The 8,005-nt window shown below is 47.9% G+C and overlaps 1 pseudogene across 1 annotated transcript; it reads left to right on the top strand.

Moving 5' to 3' along the window:
* Positions 1-2,344: 2,344 nt before the first annotated feature.
* On the top strand, positions 2,345-6,930 carry LOC148112269 (uncharacterized; annotated as a pseudogene). Its single transcript, XR_015729648.1, has 2 exons — positions 2,345-3,142; positions 3,559-6,930. The product of XR_015729648.1 is annotated as an uncharacterized LOC148112269 (transcript).
* The last annotated feature ends 1,075 nt before the right edge of the window (positions 6,931-8,005 follow it).

Genomic DNA, 8,005 nt, shown 5'->3' with positions numbered 1-8,005 from the left:
TTTTTAAAAACAGCAAATAATAACATTTTTAAGAATGGAATTCCACCCCGAAACTCATCCCAGTATTGGTTTTTACATTTAAGTCAGAAAAATTTTTTTGCTCCAGAGCAGCTTTTTTTCTGACCGCGGCATCACGCGTTTTCTTCCTCGGGCACCAAAAACACTCGATTTTTAAAAACAGCAGATAATAACATTTTTAAGCATGGAATTCCACCCCGAAACTCATCCTAGCATCCGCTTTTACATTTAAGTCAAAAAAATTTTTTTGCTCCAGAGCAGCTTTTTTTCTGACCGCGGCATCACGCGTTTTCTTCCTCGGGCACCAAAAACACTCGATTTTTAAAAACAGCAAATAATAACATTTTTAAGCATGGAATTCCACCCCGAAACTCATCCTAGCATCCGCTTTTACCTTTAAGTCAAAAAATTTTTTTTGCTCCAGAGCAGCTTTTTTTCTGACCGCGGCATCACGCGTTTTCTTCCTCGGGCACCAAAAACACTCGATTTTTAAAAACAGCAGATAATAACATTTTTAAGCATGGAATTCCACCCCGAAACTCATCCTGAAGGAGAGCCCCTCATATGGTGTATCCTAACAGTATGTATCTTAAAGGCCTTGCTTTTATATCATTTATAGCACATCTATAAATGTATTGCCCTTTCTCCTACATCTGTACTCCTAGAAGGGAATTTGACATTTGTAGCAATCTGTCGTAACTATAATGTTGTAACCATTGTAATTGTGTAACTGGCACGTATTGTATACCCATATACTTCTGCTTTTGTACTTTTCCAGGTTACTTCTGTATTTGTACTTTTCCAGTTTACCTATCTGTATGTATGCATATTGAGGAACTGAAAGTATGCTATGATCATGAAACCTATAAAACCTGCCTCAGGGCGTTGCTCGGGGCTCAGTATTTGTCAGGTTACTGCACTGGGCCTATTGCTAGCAATATTCAATAAAGCCTGTTTTCTCTGGATCTCCGTGGTCTTGTCTCCTGACTAATTTGGGATTAGTAAATCCCGCTTCATTTCTGGCGAGCCAGCCAGGAGACAACGGAATTTTTAGATTCCTCTGGATCGTTGCCACGCTGTGAAGGACTCGGAGGATCGGGGAAAGTCCCAGGCGCCATCGGACTCTTTTAGTCCGAGGGGCATCCCCGTGGGGCCGGCCCTTCGCGGCATCGGTTGACGCTTCCAAGAACCGCTTAAGAGAGAGACCACGAGACCAGGCACGTTTCAATCCAGCTGGAGGGAGAAGAAAAGGACGCCGGCAGGCAAGTACCTAAACCCCTGGGATAGGGACCAGCCAGTTCATCCAGACAGCAGAGGTAACTGGGAACAGGTGAGAGTCACCCAGGGGAATAACCACTAGCCGGTCTAGTTCATCCAGACAGCAGAGGTAACTGGGAACTGGACGGGTGGAGGAGTGGGGGGGAAGTGCCTGATCACCCTTTCCCTGAAGGTACGAGGGGTCGGAGGGACCCCAGGGTCGGAGGGACCCCAAGGTGGGAGGTTTGTCGTGCACGACTGGTGTGAGTGTACCCCGCGATTCCGTCCAGTGAGCGTTGAGTGTCCGGGGCTGGCGGCCGGGGAAGCGTGATTGAGAATCCTTCGTGTTTACCTGGGAGAGAAGGACCCCTTACCTTCTTCCCAAATCCCTTTACCTACTTGTCTTGTCTGGTGCCCTGGGAGGAAAATGGGTGGAGGAGGAAGTACGCCTTTGACCCCCTTGGCATGTATGTTAAAACATTTCAAAGATGCCTACATTAGTCAAGATTACGGCATAAGATGGAGTAGGCAGAGGTTGAGGACGTTCTGTGAAGTGGACTGGCCAGAACTCAGAGTAGGCTGGCCAGCAGCAGGGTCGCTGGACCTAGGAATAGTACTACAAGTACACCAGAGGGTTTTCCACCCCACCACAGGACATCCTGACCAAGCCCCATACATCGATGTTTGGCTTACTCTAGTACAACATCCCCCCATTTGGCTACAAAAGTGCAAAGCTGCAAGGTGTAGATTATTGGTTTCCCGCACCTTGCCATATAAAAGGAAAAAACAATCCCCACCATCCTTCCTAGCTGCCCAGAGGAGCTGCCCAATCCGCCGCCATATCTCCCTCGGGGGGAGGGACAAATAGGCTTTAGGGCAAGCACCTCAGTTTCTAGCAGTGCAGGGGAAGGAGCTGATACCTTCCTGAGAGCCCTCGATGACTTGGGCATCCCCGACTCACCGGGGGTACCAAGCCCAGCTGACCGCTCCGCCCAAACCAGTTTGGATGGAGCGGACAAGGGGGCCCGCCCAAAGGAGCGACAAACCCAGAAAAGCGAACAGCTCACCCCCTCCTCTGATGAATTAGAAGGAGCAGTGGGGGGACAGAAGTTGCCCCTTGGGGAACAGGAAGGCCCCATAGCTGATCGAACTCGCTCAAAGAATACCAGGCAGAGTGAGGAAGCTGATCCTGAGCCCTCTCAGGAGGGTAGATCAGTCCGTCGTTGAACCAAACAGGGAGCCCGTAATTGTCTCTGTGTTTCAACACGTCCCATTTACCTCCTCGGACCTTTTGAACTGGAAAATGCATTATGGTCCGTTTTGTAACAAACCAGCAGAGGTTACTGATTTGATTAAAACTATTGTAGATACCCACAATCCAACTTGGAGGGATCTGCAGCAGTTGATGAGTACCATCTTCAATCTGGAAGAGAGGGAAAAGATTAGGAATGCCGCCCTTAAAATCTTAAAAGGAACTATGCCAGCCCGGGATATGACTATTGAACGCTGGGTGGCTAGAAATTTTCCCTCTGAGGATCCAAGATGGGACCCTTATAAGATCGAGGATCTTAGGTCCCTTCAGGATTGCCAGCGCCTTGTGGTGCAGGCAATCCAGGTGGCGGGGAAACCCACTACCAACATGTCAAAACCTTCTTTGGTGATCCAAGGTGCTAGTGAAGCCCCGGAAGCCTTCTATGCCCGACTGTTAGATGCTTACCGAATGTACACCCCCATAGACCCTACTCAGCCTGAAAATGCTCGCATGTTGGCAATGGCCTTCATTTCTCAATCAGCCCCTGACATACGGCGAAAATTGCAGAAATTGGAGGGAGCTCTTGGGAAATTAATGAGTGAACTGATGGAAGTGGCAAGGAAGTTTTTTTGCGAACAGGGATAAAATTGAGGAACAGAAGCAGGAGCAAAAAAATGCATAAGAAAGCAGAACTGCTTGCTGCAGCTTTGATGGGCGGGCCTGTGGCCCGCGATGGGCCAAGAATGGGCAGAGGCTTGAGGGGTCAGGGGGACCCCTGGGGCGGAATCGGAGCCGGGGGTCAGGGGGACCCCTGGACCCCAAATCAGTGTGCCTTATGCAAGCGTTTTGGCCACTGGAGGGGAGAATGCCCTGAAAAAGAACTGGAACGTGCCAAGGAAGGAAATCGGGGAGGTTATGCCCGAGACGGCCGAGGTGGACGAGGCAGACCCTTTCGAGGGAGGGGACGAGGGGCGTCCAACACCCCCCTCATTGGTCTGGCCGAAGTCGAGGGCTGGGAGTGAAACGGACCGGGTTCGGCCCGCCTCCCTGAACCTATGGTCAGTCTCAATATTGGAGGCAAGCCTATTTCCTTCCTTGTCGACACAGGGGCTACCCGATCCGTCATAACCAAACCCTTGGCCCAGCCCTCCTCGCATACCATCACAGTCCAGGGGGCCACGGGCCAGCCAATCAAACGCCCATTCCTCAACCCCCTAATTTGTCACACGGGGGGTAAAACGATAACTCATCAATTTGTTTACATGCCGGAGTGCCCTCTTCCCCTTATGGGGCGAGACTTGTTGAGTAAATTAAGGGCTCAAAATTTAAAGCCAGTAAATGCCGCTACCGTGACCATTCATCCTTTGGTCCCAAATCCGTACGTTATTCTGGGCTTGATTCCCCAGACTGCGTCATGGTTTTCGGTCATAGACCTTAAGGATGCATTCTTTACCATCCCAGTCCATAAAAAGAGTCAGCATCTTTTTTGCTTTTGAGTGGGAAAATCCGGCTACTGGTCGTAAACAGCAGTATACGTGGACCAGGTTGCCTCAAGGGTTTAAGAACTCCCCCACTTTGTTTGGAAATGCCCTCGCGGCTGACTTGGAAGCCTTACACCTTCCCAAGCCGGAGGTCTTGTTGCAGTATGTTGATGACCTGCTGGTCACTGGCCAGACAAAGGACATATGCTGGCAAAACACTTATGATCTCCTACACCTTCTACAGCGACTGGGCTATAAGGCTTCTCGGAAAAAGGCACAATTGGTCTTGCAAAAAGTTAGATACTTGGGCTATGATATTGAGCCTGGAAAACGCACCTTGGGTCATGAAAGAAAGGAAGCTATTTGCCGCCTCCCCACCCCACGGACTAAAAAGGATCTCCGGGGGTTTCTGGGGGCTGCTGGGTTTTGCCGTATTTGGATTCCTAACTTTAGCCTCCTTGCAAAACCCCTATATGAGGCTACCAGAGGCAGTGACCGAGAGCCGCTCCTCTGGCGAAAAGAGGAACAGAAAAGTTTCTCAAGTTTAAAACATGCTCTGATGCAAGCCCCCAGTTTGGGCTTGCCAGACTTAGACAAACCTTTTCAGTTATTTGTGGATACTAAACAAAATGTTGCTGTTGGGGTTCTCACCCAAAGGTTAGGAACCTGGCATCGCCCTGTAGCCTATCTTTCCAAGCAACTGGATCCTGTTGCGAGGGGTTGGCCTGCCTGTCTCAAGGCTGTTGCTGGCACGGCTCTTCTTACTCAAGAGTCTTGCAAGCTAACCTTTGGACAAGAGCTCGAAATACAAACCCCTCGCGCCTTGAAGGCTGTCTTGGAAACAAAAGGCCATTTGTGGTTAACAAATCCCAGGATGCTCAAATACCAAGGCCTTATCACTCACAACCCCATGATTGTTTTAAAGCAATCTACTTCTTTGAATCCGGCAACTCTCCTTCCTGAACCTGATCTTGATACGGCCCACGATTGTATTCAGACTATTGGGGAAACATATGCCAGCCGCCCTGATATGTCAGATGTCCCACTTCCCCGTCCTGACTATGCACTGTACACCGACGGCACTAGTTTCCTCCTGGATGGGGTTCGCAAGGCTGGATATGCTGTTGTTACCCTAATTGATGTCTGGGAAGCCGAACCCCTCCCTCCTGGTACTAGTGCACAGTTGGCGGAGCTCCATGCTTTAACTAGAGCCCTTGAGCTTTCTAAAAATCTGAATGTTAACATTTACACAGATTCAAAGTATGCTTTTTTAACTGTTCAAGTCCACGGGGCATTGTATAAAGAGAGGGGACTTATTACAGCAGGGGGAAAGGACATCAAGTATGGTCCACAAATCCTCCGCCTGCTGGACAGTGTTTGGGCCCCTCGCAAGGTGGCTGTCATGCACTGTCGGGGCCATCAGAAATCACCCTCGGACACACAACTGGGTAACCATAAGGCTGACCAGGAGGCTCGCCATGCAGCGTTGCGACCTTTCAAACCGCAGGCGCACTGCCTCGCCTTATGGGATCCCCCAGACTCTATGCAGCCTCATTATAGTGCATCTGAACTTGCCCAAGCCCGTGAACTCGATGCTTCCCTACAGGGGGGTTGGTGGGTCTTGCCCGATTCTCGTGTTTTCCTCCCAGGCCACATGGCCTGGGATGTGGTTAATCAGGTCCACGCGCTGCACCTGTGGCTGCCCCTTCTGGTGACACTCCGGAAGCTGTCCCTCTACGAACGGGAGCCGAAGAGGAACCCCCTGCAGGTATTACTCCGGAGGCTAATACCCATCGCACGGGCAACGCTCCTCGCTTTACCCTGCGCTCTGGGAGGCAGGTCTCCTCGTCATCTCCTTGATTTCATGTGCTGGTTTTGCCCCTGCCCCTGCGATTCCTGCTGCTGTTCCCATTGTATTGATTGTGTTTTGTGTATTGACTGTGCCCTTATTTGTGACATAGTTGTTATCGAACAAGTTCTTGAGGGATTCTTCTATTCCAATTCCTCTGGCCAACGGGTCTCTACCCTAACGGCAACTCCTACGGTTCTCACAGCCCTTAGTCAACCACCTCTTACATATTCCTATCATTGGTCTTAAATGGATCCAGCTCAGCGCATTCGTGAGACGCCTTGTATTTGCCGTGGCCTTTTGCCTTCCATTTGGGTTGTTATTGTGCTTTTGCTACTCAGTATCATTATTAACTCTCTTTACCTTTATCGCGTTTTGCTAGGAACAGGGGGGAAGGGGAGCTTGGACTTGGAGGGTCCCCTTTCGCCTCTTGACCAGGGCAAACGCTTCCCCGCGGAGGATGACATTTGGACATGGTTGGGAGGAAATACGACCCCTACATTGGTACCAGCACGTTGTCCTTATTGGTTGAGAAAAGGGCCACGGCCCGAGCCATGGCCTGGTGGGAATACCAGAAACTTATCGAGGAAAGTAACATCGAAAATGAAACTTTGCAGTAATTGTATTACTTGGCAAAGTCTCAACAGGGGGGAATGAAGGAGAGCCCCTCATATGGTGTATCCTAACAGTATGTATCTTAAAGGCCTTGCTTTTATATCATTTATAGCACATCTATAAATGTATTGCCCTTTCTCCTACATCTGTACTCCTAGAAGGGAATTTGACATTTGTAGCAATCTGTCGTAACTATAATGTTGTAACCATTGTAATTGTGTAACTGGCACGTATTGTATACCCATATACTTCTGCTTTTGTACTTTTCCAGGTTACTTCTGTATTTGTACTTTTCCAGTTTACCTATCTGTATGTATGCATATTGAGGAACTGAAAGTATGCTATGATCATGAAACCTATAAAACCTGCCTCAGGGCGTTGCTCGGGGCTCAGTATTTGTCAGGTTACTGCACTGGGCCTATTGCTAGCAATATTCAATAAAGCCTGTTTTCTCTGGATCTCCGTGGTCTTGTCTCCTGACTAATTTGGGATTAGTAAATCCCGCTTCATTTCTACCATCCGCTTTTACATTTAAGTCAAAAAAAATTTTTTGCTCCAGAGCAGCTTTTTTTCTGACCGCGGCATCACGCGTTTTCTTCCTCGGGCACCAAAAACACTCAATTTTTAAAAACAGCAGATAATAACATTTTTAAGCATGGAATTCCACCCCGAAACTCATCCTAGCATCCGCTTTTACATTTAAGTCAAAAAAAATTTTTTGCTCCAGAGCAGCTTTTTTTCTGACCCCGGCATCACGCGTTTTCTTCCTCGGGCACCAAAAACACTCCATTTTTAAAAACAGCAAATAATAACATTTTTAAGCATGGAATTCCACCCCGAAACTCATCCTAGCATTGGTTTTTACATTTAAGTCAGAAAATTTTTTTTGCTCCAGAGCAGCTTTTTTTCTGACCGTGGCATCACGCGTTTTCTTCCTCGGGCACCAAAAACACTCGATTTTTAAAAACAGCAAATAATAACATTTTTAAGCATGGAATTCCACCCCGAAACTCATCCTAGCATCCGCTTTTACATTTAAGTCAAAAAAAAATTTTTGCTCCAGAGCAGCTTTTTTTCTGACCCCGGCATCACGCGTTTTCTTCCTCGGGCACCAAAAACACTCGATTTTTAAAAACAGCAAATAATAACATTTTTAAGCATGGAATTCCACCCCGAAACTCATCCCAGTATTGGTTTTTACATTTAAGCCAAAAAAATTTTTTTGCTCCTCAGCAGCTTTTTTTCTGACCCCGGCATCACGCGTTTTCTTCCTCGGGCACCAAAAACACTCGATTTTTAAAAACAGCAGATAATAACATTTTTAAGCATGGAATTCCACCCCGAAACTCATCCTAGCATCCGCTTTTACATTTAAGTCAAAAAAAATTTTTTGCTCCAGAGCAGCTTTTTTTCTGACCGCGGCATCACGCGTTTTCTTCCTCGGGCACCAAAAACACTCGATTTTTAAAAACAGCAGATAATAACATTTTTAAGCATGGAATTCCACCCCGAAACTCATCCTAGCATCCGCTT

The sequence above is a fragment of the Pantherophis guttatus genome, chromosome 11 (genome assembly GCF_059756535.1).
Source record: "Pantherophis guttatus breed Tessera chromosome 11, ASM5975653v1, whole genome shotgun sequence".
NCBI classification, from domain to species: domain Eukaryota; kingdom Metazoa; phylum Chordata; class Lepidosauria; order Squamata; family Colubridae; genus Pantherophis; species Pantherophis guttatus.
The sequence above is the reverse complement of the archived record's forward strand: the minus strand, read 5'-3'. Positions and strand labels throughout refer to the sequence as shown.